At 36.0% G+C, this 18,301-nt stretch overlaps 1 protein-coding gene across 4 annotated transcripts in view; it reads right to left on the bottom strand.

The window, feature by feature from the left end:
* The window catches only part of EXOC6 (exocyst complex component 6), a 128,101-nt gene that overhangs the window by 13,073 nt on the left and 96,727 nt on the right, over nucleotides 1–18,301 (bottom strand). The gene's annotated exons all lie outside the window — the stretch shown is intronic.

Below are 18,301 nucleotides of genomic sequence, written 5' to 3'. Positions count from 1 at the left end.
CCATTAGGCAAAATGCTTAAAACCTACAAGCCTTTTAGCTTATGACTGATGTCTTAATAATTCCCTGAAATGCAGGGAATTGTCAATAGTCCAGAGTGCTAAAGAAACCAACATAAATATAAGAGTCTCTCTTGTAAATGTGTACAGTATTGGTATATGTATACATATATGTATGCTAATTTTCTGGAGAATGATAAACGTGTATGTGATATTCTCTCTCTGTGTGTGTGTGTGTGTGTTGTGTTGTGTTGTATGTGTGTGAATGAGAGCCAGCCTAGTGCAGTGATTAAGGCACTGGACCAAAAAGACTCAGATTCTAGTCCACCCTTAGCACAGGGGACAGCTGAATAACTTTCGATGGTTACTCTTTCTTAACCTTAAAATGGGAAGCAAAAAAAAATCTATATAAATTGGACCAGCGTGGGATAAAATGGTCAATAGCCTTTGATGATCAGGCCTTCATCCTGCAGGGTTTTGGCTTAAGATAATCATAATGACTCATATGTCAGCAGAAATAAAAATGTACACATGTTTATTTCCAATCAAGCAGAAGAGGATATAATCCTAGGAGACTGAAATCCTATAATTAAATATAAAGGTGGAACAGGAAAAGTATTTGAAGACAAGTTCAATCATATGACAGTAACTTTTGCCAAAAATATACACACCAGCTTACAACTGTTTATATGATGCAAAGTTAAAGTTTCAGTCTAACTGTTCCCACAATGGTAGCACACAATAGGTTTGTTGGCGCTACTATAAAAAGCAAGGTTAGCAAGTCCTGTTGCCAGTTGAGCCAGGGAAACTATGATTATTACGAATATGTCATTTTGCAATTCAGCAGTCACTTGGTAGTTGGAAAAATGGCTGTCTTAACAACAGTGTACAACATAAACAATCCTGTGTGCACACTCACACTAACTAGGTAGAAACTAGCAGAAATCAGTGGTACACAGCTTTGTGGATGCTGATAAGTACATTACTTGGATCAAAGCAAACTTCTGTTGAAAAATATGGGACTAACAAGACATGTTGCTATCTGTGGAATCAAAACAGGAATTAGTTATTCTGAATCCAATTCATTTCAACAATGTAGTTAAGCTCCTTAAATTATACATAGGTGGAATAAGCCTGTTTTAAAATAAGATCTGTATAATTAAAGGTATGCAAGCATTCCGCTTGATTAATTATATTTGAAATAAGGAAAACGAGAACTTAGTAGTTATTTCTTGCTGCTGGACAGTATTCTGCCACAGCTACTGCAGCTGGACCTGTACTGAATAGATAATCCTGACTTTAATGCTCTCTTCTAACTTCATCGTTCTATGGATAGAAAATAGATATATAGTTTTTGCAAATAATTTCAGCCATCATCCATGACTCCTTAGACTGTCAGGCAATTAGAGAAAGAGGAAAACTATTTGGAGAAAAGTAATATTTTATTATATATGCCAGTTTAGTGTAGTGGTTAAGGCATCAGGCTAGAAACTGGGAGATTTAGTTTTAAATATTAGATCTTTCTCTCGTTAAAATCCCATTGAAAATTAAAAGGGGAATTTCCCTGGGTTGGATTTGGGGCTGATGTAAAGTTGTGCTTCATCAATGAAGGATGATGAGATTATAGAAATTGGCATGCTTTCCTGGCTATATATCTTCACTCTGTTCTATTAAAATATTTTTCATGCTGCCAGGTATTTAATGACCTCTGCTGTGTGACTTCTACCAAATCCTAAAGCTCTGTAGCTAGCAAAGATTGTATGCAGCATGATATATAATAAACATTTTAAGAAGCTATTTCATTTTTTGAAAGATGTATGTGACAATCTAAGTGTATGACTCAAATTGAAAAAAATGTTCAAAATAAAGACTTCTTTCAATTATTGATAATAGTAGATATTTAATATTTAATGTGGTGGAACATTTCATATACTTCTTTTATGACCTGCTAGTTTTGCAATTTATGTAATTTTCAAAAATAATTTTGAATTACCAATGGCTGTGTGTGTAAGACATAAACTGACAAAACAGTATTTTTATAAACATACATATTGAAGACATTTCTTTTTTTAAAAAAAACCCTTTTTTGGAAACATCTAACTCTTGATATGATCATAAGCCTGCCTGTTGATCTTATTTCTCTTGTTTTTCACAAATAACCTTTTCCATATTTGTTTATTAAGTTTCTGATTTGGTACCCATTTTATTTGCAAATCAACAACTATTGCTTCTGCCGCAGAATGCACCAACACTGAGAATCACGTGTTTACAAATTTCCTGGTAGCTTTGCACACTTAAATAATTTGATGCTGCAAATACAAAGACAATAAATAATACACATTTATATTATAGGATCACATTGGTTGAAAGTAATACCACTGATATTCTGTCAACCTATCTTTTAAAAGGAAAAAGGAAAATCAAACTCAGCTGCTGGGTAGCCTAGGGACAACGGGGCAAGCCTCTTGTATTGGTTTAACAAAGTTTAACTAGGTAAAGAGATAAGTTTAATAAAGATTAAAAAAAAGAATTAAAAAAAAACTTGGCTCATTTCTAATATGAAAACTTAGGAACTCATTTATTGTTTCTCTGCCCAGTAATGAGTTAACTCTCTGCTATTTAAAGCCTCAAGGAGCCAAGACTGAAGCCAGCAGTCAGAACAGTCTCAAAAGAACAAAAGAATATGCGAGAGAAGTCATTTGTGTGAGGAATTCCTGTAGCTGACCCCAAGTTATGTGCCCCTGCTATTTGAACCAATTCACGTTTTCAAATGCACCACTCAGCAATTTGGCTGCAAGATAAAAAGGACATTTGTTGCTTACTTTGTGGTTTCGGATTTTTCTTCTTGTCTTGCATTCTTTTAGTTTCTGTTTCCAAATTTATAGATGTAAAACTAAAATCAGATTTAGATGATTTTGAAAAATCATTGTCCGTGGGATTTGAAATAAGTAATCAAATAATTTAATTATAATAATTAAAATAAATAATAACATTTTAACATGCAGGTGTCATGGTGCTGATCACGAAAGTCCAAGAAGGAACTCTTTTCGATGTCTTTTACAGCTATGGTGTGTGTGTGTGTGTGTGTGTGTGTGTGTGTGTGTGTATGTATGTATGTATGTATGTATGTATGTATGTATATATGTATATATGTATATGTAATTTTTCAAGCACAGCCAAGTTCCAGGTCACAGCAGAATCTCTTCTGGCTGTTCACTAAGAGCAGCAATTTGGTGACCTCTATATATGCTAATGCACAAATTTTTGTATCCTCCTGTCCGCTGAATGATATACCCTCCTAAGAACTCAGCTTGGGGGAAAATAAATTCTGGTTTAGAAAAGAAAAGTCAAGACAGAAAGCTATAAACCGCCAGGTTATAGATGCTCATGTTTGAAACTAATTAAAATGTTAAGAAAAGGTTGCAACACTCAAAGTATTGGCAAATTATTTCCTATCAGCAGGTTTGAACTGAGACAAGAGAATACAAAAGGTCCATCTGGATACTGGTCTTAGTTCATGTTAAAAATACTGCGAACTGAAGGCCACGAAAAGAGAGGCCGTTTTCTTTTTAGGGTTGAATGTTAGCAAATATTGCGCCATATTATTATTTTTCTTAACCAGTGATCAACCCAATACTTCTGGACTGTTCTATGGGTAAAGTACCTTTGTGTCAAATACAATTTGCCTGAGAAACATGTCAGAACACTTGCTGCGTAGTCCTTTTCAACAGGTAAGGCTGCCTTCCAGAGCCTTGGGGCATAATTAGCTGGGGGTAGGGGTGGCAGGCTATTATAAAAACACACAGAAGCTGATTCACTGCTAAGGCGGGGGGGGGGGGGGAGTTCACAGCATGCAACCTGCCAAGGCCTATTTCATGGCCAGCCATGCCTGCCTGAACATTTATTGAGTTCCAGCCTGCTGTGATGGTGACCAGCTCCAGCAAATGGCAGCCATTTATAGGGAAGCTTCTACGTGAACTTCTGTAAGGGCCCAAAGTTGGCCTTTATCGAGTGCTTATCAACACTGAAGAACACAAGTCCCACTTCTACTGTTAAAGCAAGGCATGAAAGAAGCCTATTGCTGGTGGACAGAAAATGCTTTTCTTTGCTTTGCAAGCAGAGAATAAGGGGGAATAACCTTCACAGAAGCATGCAAGAACTATTATATAAGCAGAGAGCCAAGGTAAGGTAAAGGTAAAGGTTCCCCGCACATGTGTGGTAGTCGTTTCCAACTCTAGGGGCTGGTGATCATCTCTGTTTCAAAGCTGAAAAGCCAGCGCTTGTCCAAGGACGTCTCCGTGATCATGTGGCCAGCATGACTAGACGCCAAAGGCGCACGGAACGCTGTTACCTTCCCACCGTAGTGGTCCTTATTTTTCTACTTCATTTTTACGTGCTTTCGAACTGCTAGGTTGGCAGAAGCTGGGATGAGTAACAGGCGCTCACTCTGCTACGCGGCACTCGGGATTCGACCCGCCAAACTGCCAACCTTCTGATCAACAAGCTCAGCGTCCTAACCCACTGAGCCACCGCGTCCCTAAGAGAGCCAAAGCATTCTTCAAATCTGGGGAAGTAAGATAGTACAATATTTGTAAGTGACCGAGCCAGATGGCTTGCAAATTCTGGGAGTTGAGGTCTTAAAATGACCAAGATTGGACACCCCTGCATTATAATTTAACAAGGAGGAGAGATAAAGCATAACCAGGCGTGCAAAATTCTGTTATTGTAATGTATCCCAATGAAGTATAGTTCTAGTCTTATAACTGACTTTATTTTCTGGTCTGGTCTGGTCTGGTCTACCTTGTGGGGTTGAGAAGCCCCTTTTTTCACATCTAAGATTCAGGGTGTTGCAGGGTGCAATCCTACATGGATCTATTCAGATGATCTACCTTCTCCCTCTCTATAGGACTGTAGCCACTGTGCAATCAGGAGAACCGAATGCCACCCGTGATCTTGAGCACATGTGCTAAAAAGCAAGCACTACAGGCCATCCAAAGCAGATTTATTGGAGAAAAAGTCCCAATGAAAGAAAAAAAGGGGTTTGCTTTCAAGAATACCCATTTTGGGATAAAGCCCCCACTGTTTTCTTTGATAGATAACTGGGATTCGTGAGGGCTGAGAAGATTTTAGTCTCAACCCAACAAAGGCTGAAAAGTTTAGCCAGCATTAAAAGAAATCCCCACCTGACCTCCAGATAACCCAAACAGGAGATTAGCCCATTTCTAAGCAAAATAAGTTGTCACAGTGTTAGGCCAATTGCTCCTATTGACATTTTGCATAAACATCTAGCAGAGGGTGATCGGAAAGAAGTCTTATGCCATTAACGTTCTTCCCCCCTTCTTTCCTTCTTCCCTTTCTTGCTCTCTCCATCTCTCTCTCTCTCTTTAATACCTAAGCTTTCCAGAATAAAGGCCTTTCTGAATTAGGGATAACAAAAGGGTCAAGAGGTCACCAACCTCCTTTTTAAGCAGGTACAAATCTAGAAAGTTTAAATTCATTGGAGAGTGCAAATGAGAACTTTTTAAAGAAGTACAAAACTCTGCACACAGCCCAGACTGCTGAAAGAACCCATCAATTTAGCTTACTCTAAGTTTAATGAGAGGAATACTTGTATCAAAAAGTTTAGGCTACCAAAAAAGTGCATTTTTAATTCTTTATTTTAAAATATTCAAGCCCAATAAATTTCTAATCCTCAAGAAATATGGTTCTATGTATATAAGATTTAAAAAATTAATGTAGTTTTTTCTTTAAAAAAATCTTAGTATTTAGGGGAAAGTTCTTTATCACTTGCACAGAATGTAATGTGTGCTGCATACTACAAAAACATTTTACAATTTTGCTGATTTTATTTTGGTTTAGATTAGCCATTGAAAAATTACAACAATATGAAAATTTGCTATTGAAAACTGCAGTATTCCACTTTGAAATTCAGATATAATGGATTGTGAACTCTTTAATTTTTAAAAAACTAATTAGCTTGTCAACAGTTTCCTACCAAAATAGCACATTATGAACTATGTTCATCAGATTCCATGTCATTTACATAAAAATGATAAATTTTAACCTATGATTATGTAGCATCCATCCTTGATTCAGACAATCACAATGAGGATGATTATTGTCAGGGTTGTTTTCTCCAGAATTTGATAAATTATCAAATATAAATTAGCTCTGACTCAAAAACTATACACTCTAAAAGAATCTAAAAATGTAACATATGGAAAACAAGTTAAATAAAACTATCATTTGGTATTCACAGTCAATGTATCCTATACACATGGACCAAGTACTTTTTGTGCGCGTAGACGCATGCACGCACACACGCGCAAACACACACACACACACACACACACACACACACACAGAGAGAGACTTATGTATTATGTATTTAGGTATGTATGCATAGGGTTTCTTTTTATATATATGTTTTGGGGGGGTTAGGGATTCCCCACCCCCAGCCTTAGTTCTTTTTCTTCAGAAGTTGCTGCTCTTGATGGATTTCAATCTTTGGAAAGTACAAATACATATTAAAAGCACATCAAAATAATTTCTATGTTCTACCATCATGCAAAAGCTGGAAAGGGTGTTGTAGGATGTCAGTAATTAATAGAATGAAATGTTACAAATACACAATTATTTATTCTTGTAGCATACTCCCTTAGCTGCTACAATAAAGACAAGGGTCCTGTAATATCCTTGCTATACTGTACAATATAGCATTTTAGTTATCAAGATGCATATCTTATTACGGTAAGTAAATATTTTAAAGGGGGGAAGAAAGAGAGAGGGAGCTGGGATACAATTCACCTAAACACAGTCATACATTTGAAGTTAATTTTTAAAAAAACACACTAAAGATTAAGTCTTCTCTGAATGGGAAATCCCAGGATTTCATTATCAGTCTACGTATTAAGCTAAGACAACATAACTATGGGATATGATATTCACAGAAGTGTTTTTTGGTCTAATCCTATTTATAAATATAGAAATATCTTTCTGAATACGAAAATAATACTAAATACTAAATATTTAAATAATACTAATAATACTAACATATATAATTTTGAGAAATTGTGCTTAAAAACAAAACATAGCCCAAACATTTATTATTATTATTTTTTCCAAACATTTATTATTAACTGCTGTGAAGGAACCATGCTAGTTTTCCTTTCAAGATAAATTTTTCAAATTTTCATCAGTTCCATTGTTAAAATTCGGTGGAGTCTTAAACTGAACAACAAGCCATTGCTGGGAACATCAGCCAATATTATTTTTAATAAGTGGTTCTAAAAGCTGAAAATCAAAAACTTAACTAGCTGCTGTAATTAAGCACAAGAAGAAACCAGCATTCTATAATATATATTTCAAACAGACAACCCTTAGAAAAGATATAATCTCTCACACACTTGTAAGTGTATCTAAATACATAAACTTTGGGGTTATGACAGCTGCACCACAGGGAATTGGTTTTTTTTTGAAAAAAGTCAAAAGTTATTTGGGTTCATACTAATCCTTTGCAACTTAAATTATCCCAAAGGGCAAAACACTTTCTTTAAATCTATTTAAATCTTTAGGAACATTCTGAGAAATGTCTGGTCTTGTTACATTCATGGAATAAATCCAAATATGTTATTAATTCTTTAGGGATTCAAAATTAACTACAAGGCTCTTTGCATTAAAAAAGAAGACTCTCCAATTGTGCTCTGATGAACTAACCAGAATATTTGAAGGGTACAACACTTGCTAATCCTATTTTCAGAAACAAAGATCTAAATGTTATTTTCGAAGAAATTCCTCTAGAATGAAACAAGGTGGGTAGATTTAAGTAAAAAGAGTCCTACTTAATATGCTATAGCTGTTTAAAGTAGAGGAATAAAGAAATGTTAGATTGTAATGCTTTCTTTCCCATCATTGTAGGTTAAAATGGACCAGTAAGTAACAAAAGCAGTTTGTTTGTTTGTTTTTGAGTTTACAACTTGAAAAGAAGTTCATTGACAGACACTCAAGTTTCCAAAGGATATGATTCTGGCTAAATTATTTCTGAGTAACTAGTTAGCTTATATACAAAGTCCCTTAAGACAAAAAGACACAAGGTCCGAGGTAAAAGTGAGGGGCATTAGAAATAGTAAAGGTAAAGGTAAAGGTTCCCCCGCACATGCGTGCTAGTCGTTTCCGATTCTAGGGGCCGGTGCTCATCTCCGTTTCAAAGCCGAAGAGCCAGCGCTTGTCTGAGGACGTCTCCGTGGTCATGTGGCCGGCATGACTAGACGCCAAAGGCGCACGGAACGCTGTTACCTTCCCACTGTAGTGGTCCCTATTTTTCTACTTGCATTTTTACGTGCTTTCGAACTGCTAGGTTGGCAGAAGCTGGGACGAGTAACAGGCGCTCACTCTGTTACGCGGCACTCGGGATTTGACCCGCCAAACTGCCGACCTTCTGATCAACAAGCTCAGCGTCCTAACCCACTGAGCCACCGCGTCCCTTAGAAATACACAATGTATTATTTTTTATTCATTTCCTACTATTTTCAAACATAGTGCTTAACAGACTAGGTCACCTTTTTTACTTATTGATATTTGCCTTTGCTGGTAAAATTTCCTGTTTTTTTTTCCCTGTTCCTTGTTAAATTCAACAATACACGTATCATTTTAATAAAGCTGGGCTTAAAATGAATATTTAAAAAGCTCTCCCTTATACAATTCTTATTCAGAAGTAAGTCCCATTTAGGAATTTAATGGCACATGCTTGCAGCCTTTAATTTATAAAGGTTTTAAGCTTCTTTGAAATAGCAATGTTATGATATCATGCAGAATGTATTTTATTCCTTCATTTGTACGATACATAAAATTTACATATATATACACGTTAATAACAATGTGATTTTTCCCCCCAAAATGAAATTGTATTGTAATTAGATTACTTCTGTTCTCAGGAACAATGCATTTTTGATTTTCAAAATACGAAATGTTACTTAGTTCAGTTAGCAATAAAGTCATGTTCTATTTTCACAGCAAGGGAAGTAAAGTAGGAATGGTTAAATTGATCATTCTATTTGAAGAGGAGAATATATCTGAGTATGTTTTTCATTCGGATACCACTTCTGGATTTTGTGCTTGTGACGGGGGAAAAAATGTAACTTTGACTTTGGTTTTGTCGATTAGATAGATTCGCTGTTATAGAAATGGCTAGCTATATAATGTGTAAAAAACAAAAAGTTGAGGCTAGAGTGCTTTTATCTTGAACTGTGCTAAAAAGGGTTGGAAGTCAACACCTTTTTTCCCCCCTTGTACCTCACACCTTCTCTTCTCCTTTCCTTTTCCCTCCCTTAATCTCTTATTTCTATTTTTCTTTGTATTTTATATTTTATATATTAAATACAATTATTAAAAATTATTTTTTAAAAAGCAATACAGCTATGTTCAAAGAGAAATAATATCGTTTTATAGGACATTGGTACTGCAGATCAGTCACTACAGGTGGGTTAAGGAAACAAATGTACCTGGGAGTAAAAGCAACTGGACTCCACAGAGCCCAAAATATAATTTAATATAGTAATATTATTAATATAATAAAAGGCAATATTTCAAGGTTGGATATGTATACTTGTGTCCTTCCTCATTGGCAGTAGTAACACTAAACCCTTAAGAATATATATATATATATATATATATATATATATATATATATATATATATATATATATATATATATATATATATATATATATATATATATATATATATATATATATATATATATATATATATATATATATATATATATATATATATATATATATATATATATATATATATATATATATATATATATTTGTGTGTGTGTGTGTGTGTGTGTGTGTGTGTGTGTGTGTGAAGTATTTGTCAAGGCTTTTTGAATGCACCTTGCTAATTAACTCTTTCATTCCTGTTTTGGCCTGACTCAAGGCTTATCCACAGGATATAGTCAACTTATGACAGCTCATTATTTGTGCAAATTATTCAAATTGCTAATAAAGAATTTTGGGAGGCTGAGATGATCATTTCAAACTCTTTATGTTCTCATCAGTCAGTCATACCCTTTATCTGAGATTCGAACCTGGGCTGATTGTTTTAACTTCCTGAGCCACAGAAATATGTAACTTTGAACTTAAGGAAAAGGAGAAAAGGAGAAAAAACAGGAAGCAAAAGAGCATTGAGATGGAGGTGGCTCAGCTGCCATTACCTAACGCCCTCATTTGCCAACACAGAACCATAAATAAAGATTGAACATTCATCCTTGCGGTTCTTTAAAACAAACCAAGTGCTAATTTTAACTACATAAGTACTGGGATAGGCAGTACTATGTTATGTCAAAAACGTTATCAAAATAGGTTTATTTTCTCTGCAACGTAACTCAGTTAAATTTGCAACACTGACCAAAGTCACTCATTGCATGGAATCTGTTTCTCTGCATGCCTGAATATGCTTAGTTTAGACAAGAGTTTTTACCTGTTGCAGAAATGTCCATATGAGTCAAAAGGAAATAGAAGTTGCAGTTCTGTGACCCCTGGAATGCTATCTCAAGGGATATAAAGATTCCTTAGAAACAGACAGCTGACCTCCAAGAAAGAAAAGTGAAAACCAGCTCCCCTCTGCCATCTTGCACAGCTGGCTTTTTCTGAGGTCAGAAAACCCTGATCTTAGAATGCCCCCAAAGGGGTCACCACGAGAACTACCTAGGCAGCAAGATCCAAAGGCCTCTGCCACAATCCTGGCACGTGGGAGAATCAGGTAAACTGCTAGACTAGTCCAAATATATCCATAATTTTGAATAATTCTTTTCTTTCCTTTTTGAAAACCCCACTTCAGTGTTGCTGCTTTCTCGCTTATAGCACCATTCTGACTTTTGTTTCAGATTGCTGCCAGTTGCAAAGTTGTTTTTCATTACAGGTAGACTTCGACTTAAAACAGTAAGGTTCTACATTTAGGCAAGAAAAACCAAATGTACAGGTATAGTATAGGGGGTACCTTGCTCGATAGTAGTAACTGTGAGGGGGATCTCGGAGTCCTAGTGGACAGTCACTTCAATATGAGCCAGCAGTGTGCTGCAGCTGCCAAAAAAGCCAACACAGTGCTGGGCTGCATTAACAGAGGGATAGAATCAAGATCACGTGAAGTATTAATACCACTTTACAATGCCTTGGTAAGGCCACACTTGGAATACTGCATCCAGTTTTGGTTACCACGATGTAAAAAAGATGTTGAGACTCTAGAAAGAGTACAGAGAAGAGCAACAAAGATGATTACGGGACTGGAGGCTAAAACATATAGGAAATGGTTGCTGGAATTGGGTATGTCTAGTTTAACAAAGAGAAGGACTGGGGGTGACAAGATAGCAGTTTTCCAATATCTCTGGGGCTGCCACAAAGAAGAGGGAGTCAAGCTATTCTCCAAAGCACCTGAAGGCAGGACAAGAAGCAACGGATAGAAACTAATCAAGGAGAGAAGCAACCTAGAACTAAGGAGAAATTTCCTGACAGTTAGAACAATTAACCAGTGGAACAACCTGCCTCCAGAAACAGTGAATGCTCCAACACTGGAAGTTTTTAAGAAGAGACTGGACAACCATTTGTCCAAAATGGTATAGGGTTTCCTGCCTGAGCAGAAGGTTGGACTAGATGACCTCCAAGGTCCCTCCCAACTTTTATTATTATTATTATTATTATTATTATTATTATTATTATTATTATTATTATTATTATTATTATTATTATTATTATTATTATTATTATTATTATTATTATTATTTATTTTTATTATTATTATTATTATTATTATTATTAATTATTTACTGTTCACTGAAAAAAGTGACTTATGACTGTTTTTCACACTTACGACCATTGTAGCATCTCTATGGTCCTATGATCAAAATCTGGACCCTTGGCAATTGATGCATATTTCTGAAGGTGGCAGTGTCCTGGGGTCATGTGATCACCTTTTGCGACCTTCTGACGAGCGAAGTCAATGGGGAAACTGGATTCACTTAACCATGTTAGTAACTTAACAGCTGCAGTGATTCACTTTGGCAAGAAAGGTCGTAAAATATGGCAAAGCTGACTTAACAAATGTCTTGCTTGGCAACGTACGTTTTTGGGCTCAAATGTGGTCGTAAGTCGAGGACAACCTGTACATTATTTTATATTTATTATTTATTTGCTCTGTAGAAGAATTCAAACACTGAAAACTCTTAAGTTTTGCTTTAAGTAGAACATCTTAGTCTGTATTAATCTCAGAAAGAGGAGCAAAACTGAAAAAAGGAAAATGGACTTTGTGTTAAGATTTCCAAATTAATATTCTAGTGATGATTCTGAGGATCTTCACATGTTGCTGAACTATAACTCTTGGTATAGTCAGTGGAAAGTTACTGGGAGTCAAGCAGGGCATAAATGTATAATAATAATTGAGAAGCAGCAACAGACAGCAGCTCGCTAGGTAAAGAACTGAAGAAACAGTGGATCACTTAGCCGCTGCAGGAAGAGTGCACAGATTTGACTACAGACAACAGCATAACATCGTAGCAATAATGGTGTATTGGAATATTTGCAAAAAAAACCCCACCACTTGCCTGCAAGCAAGGACTAGTGGGACCAACAAATATACAAAGTAATAGAAAATGAAGAAGCTAAAGTGTGCTGGGATTTTAGAATTCAGACAGGCACCTGCCATGTAAGACCCCCAGACTTTACAATTAAGAAAGGGAAAAAAAGTCTGGATGGTAGACATTACCATACCTGATCATAGCAGAATAGATGAGAAAGAATTGGAGAAAGTCACAAAATTTAAAAACCTGAGAACAGAAAGGGTAGGAAAAGCTAAGATAGTACCAACAGTAATAAGTCCTTTGCTTCATTCCAAAATATCTGGAGCACCACTTGAACACCATTAAAGGTAAAGGTAAAGGTTCCCCCGCACATGTGCGCTAGTTTCTGACTCTAGGGGCTGGTGCTCATCTCCGTTTCAAAGCTGAAGAGCCAGCGCTTGTCCGAGGACGTCTCCATGGTCATGTGGCCGGCATGACTAGACGCCAAAGGCGCACGGAACGCTGTTACCTTCCCACCGTAGTGGTCCCTATTTTTCTACTTGCATTTTTACGTGCTTTCGAACTGCTAGGTTGGCAGAAGCTGGGATGAATAACAGATGCTCACTCTGCTACACGGCACTCGGGATTCGACCCGCCAAACTGCCGACCTTCTGATCGACAAGCTCAGCGTCCTAACCCACTGAGCCACCGCGTCCCTTGAACACCATTAGGCACTGACAAAATTATCACCAGTCAATTGCAAAAGGCAGCTTTACGTGAAACAGCTGATGTCCTGTGACAATACCTTTACTATTATTAAACAACCACAACATCTACCTATCCTTGTGAAGGACTTTACAGGAGAATAAAAATGCCTATCCAGTCTAAACATCTGGCTGACAGTGTATGCAAGTTGTGTAACCAATCTTTCCTCCTATTTTAGATAATTTTGAATCTAAGATAATGTTCACCACAAACTTTAATAATTCATCACTTCTTCTAGCATATTCATATGAGTTCATTTCACCTCAGGAGATGTAGCTATATGTTTTAAATATCCCCTACAATATTAGCAAACATGAAATTGCTAATATCTAAATTCTCTGACTATAGAAATCCTTATCTGTATTTACTATCCTCTGTAAATTACAATTTCTCGAAGTATGTGAAACTGTATTTTCATTTACACAGATGCCTGCTTATTTCTACATCTTAGATATAAGTTGTTGTTGATATTTTACACTTAAATTTTATTAATTACTTTGCTTTTGTTAATTTGCCTCAGTTCCAAAAAGAGAAGAATTTTGCCTTCATGATGCAGTAAATGTAACCCTTCAAGCCTCTACAGTAGGAGGGGAAACACACAGCACACCCATTATCTGACTCACATTTACTTTACTAACCATTTTTAAATATCATCCATTCTCAGCAAGTGATCATTCTTGGGTTTCTTATTATTGGTTTAGCCAAAAATTACTGGCAATCATTTTTATAACATTTGAAATTCCAACTTGTTTTATTGGAGCATTTCTATCCTATCCTTCCACTGTAGCTGAAAGTGGTTCTAATGATTTAATTCTATTAATTGTAAAGACTGCCCTTATATGTAAATATAAGGCTACAGGCTATATTCCAAGATTTCTAGAAAGGAAAGTCACTGAAATACAAGCCAGGAAAAATGCAAGCCAGGAGAAATTCAAACCCAAATTTTATAATGGTCAAACCAAACAGAATGTATTCGATATTCATCACAAGGGAAACAGTTCTCAGCAAGTATCCTATCAACAAAGAGGTGTGTTGGTGAATCACATATTTTACAACCATAAAAAGGTTGTAAGAGTCAGTACTGGACTTTACCGAGTTGCTGTAAGGCAGGGCTCTTCAAACTTGGCGCTTTTATGACTTGTGGACTTCAACTGCCAGAATTCCTCAGCCAAGCACGCTGGCTGAGGAATTCTGGGAGTTGAAGTCCACAAGTCATAAAAGGGCCAAGTTTGAAGACCCCTGCTATAAGGCATTACTCATTTTAGGAGAAACTTTTGACACAATCAAGAGTTCTTAGCCAGAGTGTACTGTGAGGGCTTTAGCATCCAGCATGACTCAGTGCAATATCAGATCCTAATGAGAGGTCCATAAGCACTACATAAATGCAACAGCCCTTCTGACTTGTCAACTCCCCCAAATGGTATGGAATGGATAGACCCAAAATTTAAAATAATAGGCAGCTCTTACATTAAATAGCAATTTTGAATTCTTCTTCCTGAATTTGCCCAATCTCTTTTTTAAAAGTTATCCAAATGTATCTATTTTCAGACTCTTGTCTATTAATCCTCATCAGAATACTGGCCTTTTCACAGCAGCCCCACACTGGATTAGCATTTTTACTGAGCTATAGCTTTCCTTGAAAAATGCAGTTCTTACCAGAAATGTAGTTCTTAACAAAATATACGTGAAGTTAGGATTTGGGTTTTTTTTTCTAGATTGGAAAACCCTTTTGTTTACCTTAAAATACTGTATACCGAATAATTTGAAATCAATCTGAAAATATAAAATCCTGCCCAAATGACTTTGGAAGGCCACTTTCAATAAAACAAAACCATCCTTATGTAGGGGATGCAAAATACTACGTAGATTATTATCTGTGCTAGGCTAGGCAGGATATTCTTCTGTGTCTTCCCTGTGTAGGGAAACTTCTAAGATCTCCGAAAGAGCTATGTAGATTTCTTTAGCTAACTATCAAGCTTTTATATATGCGCTATAGTATTTGTAGTGAAAATTACCAATCTGTACTGCCCTCTCCTCCAAAGCTTGTAAAGTGTTATGAAATCACACCGAGGGGCTAAACTGTTGTTGAGATAACTGGCTTCCATTAGCAAGCATGTGATTGGCAGGACGATAAAGTTTTTTCTCTCACAGGTCAGCTACTTTTTAAAAAGAGGGCAATCCTGCTGATCCATCTTTTAGCCACAGTCTCTTGCAATGTCCCAATTCTCTTGCCTTTTAGCTTTGATATGGTTCAAGCTTTCCCCTTTGTACCAGCCCCTACCTGTCATCGGCTCCTCTGCACCAAACAGCAAGTATCAGGAGCTTGACCTCAGGGCACAGTCCGGGTGGGCAGGTAAAACCCGACCACTGGACTTACTTCCTTATCTTTCATATCCTGCAATTCACGAAACGGTATCAGATTCAAACTAAAGAACAGAAGCCTGACCTCTTATAAGAACCCCCTGAAATGACTCTGTTGCCTTTCTAAGTATTCTTGAAAAGAACTGTCATCTGTCCTATTAAGAGAGAAATGAATCACAAATAGAGAAGAGGGAAAGGGTGTTAAATCCTTCATAAAACGTAAATATCATTGACACGAGTTGTGAGTTAGGCAGAAAAGAAAATAAACGGGTGGGCAACTTACTTCAAATTTTGCATTCAAAAGCAGAAGAAAACAACATAGCCAATTGACTACAATAATTGTTGCATAAATATTTGAGATAGTAGTATACTGTATATATGTATATATATTTAAGCAGTGCTTCCTGAGACAGACAGACAGACAGACACACATATATACATATACACATACATATACACACACATATACAGTGTGTGTATGTATATGTGTGTGTGTATGTGTGTATTGTGTAGTTTACTGTCCAAGAGATATGTGGGGGAAAAACTAGGCTAGCAAGGAAAGCTTGTAAAATAACTGATTGATTAGCCGTGTAAAGAAAAAAAAACACAATATTTTTCTGAGGATTAATTTATATCCCAGGTCAAATGAACAAAGATGTTTGTGTTCCTTCTGTTTCAGTTTTAGAGCTCTAGCATAATCCTACTCTAGAATAAATATTTTCAAATATGATTTCTGTTCATAAAGGTAATATTGTAATAAAATGTTTCCTGTTATGCTGCTGCGTGTGATCTCTAAGATCAAATACATTTTTTAAAAAAAAATCACATTAAAGTTAATTTACCATTTATATAACATATAACCTCCTATAGAAATCAGGCAGTCTGCCAGCATATATTAAAACAGTAATTTCATTAAAATGTACAACTATGTAAATATATTAGAATTCAACCTTACGTATTGATCACCCAACTTATGATACAACCTTTTGCTAATTGAAGAGTACTCATCTAAAATGATGGAATTTTCTATAACAGATGAATTGCCAAGAAAAGCCTTAATCTCATTTTTTGTAAGAATGATAAGATCTCTCTCTATGGTGACTAATAACATTTGCTGTGAAATTAAAATGGTATTTGATGGAATTGGTCATGAAAATTTCAGGAACACAAATTCTCACTGATTACTTTGCTATATCAGAATAAACCTTCAACCAAAGGTAAAGTAAATGGCTACTTCTGCTGTTGAGAAGCCTATTTTTCATCTTGTACTAATGAATTGCAGAAATTAATTAACCAGTATATGAAGAAGACAAGTTTCTTTCTCTTTACTCCTTTATCACCAGAAAATCTCGAGTTCTTTTTCAGCTCTCAATGTTAAAATTGCATAAACCTAAATAATGCCATTTTTTAAATCTTTGATTGTGTATTACATTATTTCTTTCAAAAATGTGCCTTTCGTGAAGCACTTAAAAAAAATAACAAAATATAGCGATGATAATTTTTCAGTTATTGTTATTCAAAAGACCCAATTTGCAAAATATTACAAAGCTCAGAGGATGCAAAACCTAGAATCTAGAATATAGGCAAAATCACCAATGTAGGAACGAAGAATAGATGAAGTAAGCAAACACCTTCCCCAGTAACAAAACATACCTACCATCAAGACTAACAAATAGCTTCAAGTTTATCTAGTTCCATATTGCACTTTAAACTACTTCTAAAATACTTGGTGACCAATATCCTATATACTGAGCAAACAAGAGACCTAAACACTGAGAACTATCTGTTGGCAACGCTACTTCATGCTTTAGCGGTGGGATACCAAGTTTCTTATTCAAGTTGCAAGTCCACTGTTAGGTTTTGGGCTGCTAAATGCATTCCAAATTAGCACATTCATATTTTAGAACTGAACTTGTAACCTCACCCTTGCTAAACAAATTTGTCCTAATTGTCTGGTGAGACGTTATCTTTTGCTTCAGTATGCCAAGTAAAGTAAGCATACAGTATACATAAATCTGCTTTCTCTCCAGTCCCAGTGAACCCATTATTGCTGCAATGCATTGATATCTGCCTGAATCCTGACATTATCATGTGATTTCAAAACTAGTATATTTAAGCAGAAACAATGAAGTTATGCAGCATATCCAAAATGTGAAAAATAGGAATAAGTTCAGGAAAATCATAACTTACGCAATCTTATGTGCGGGGTCCTCGGCTATCTCTGAGCTTGCTTGTTTTCTTGCAGACATTTCATTACCCCAACTAGGTAACATCATCAATGTAATTCACTAGCACTGATAATGTTACCTAGTTAGGGTAATGGAACATCTGCAAGAAAACAAGCAAGCTCAGAGATAACCGAGGACCCCGCATTCCAACCCTGAGCTACAAATATTCTCTTTCATTGGTAATCTTATGTGCTCTATGCAAGCCATCTTGAGATATTAACTAAAACCAGATTTGTTCCTGCCCAAACTCAAAGAGACAACATTACACTTGTACTAAAAACCTTATCCTGGTTGCCAATTTGTTCCTAGAGGAATGACTATGTGCTGTTTATTAACTTGCACAGCCCTGCATCATTTGGATCTAGATTACCTGAGACAAGACATTCCAGTT

Source organism: Vipera berus (genome assembly GCF_964194415.1).
Source record: "Vipera berus genome assembly, chromosome: 5".
NCBI classification, from domain to species: Eukaryota; Metazoa; Chordata; class Lepidosauria; order Squamata; family Viperidae; genus Vipera; species Vipera berus.
This window is presented reverse-complemented; position numbering and strand designations above follow the sequence as displayed.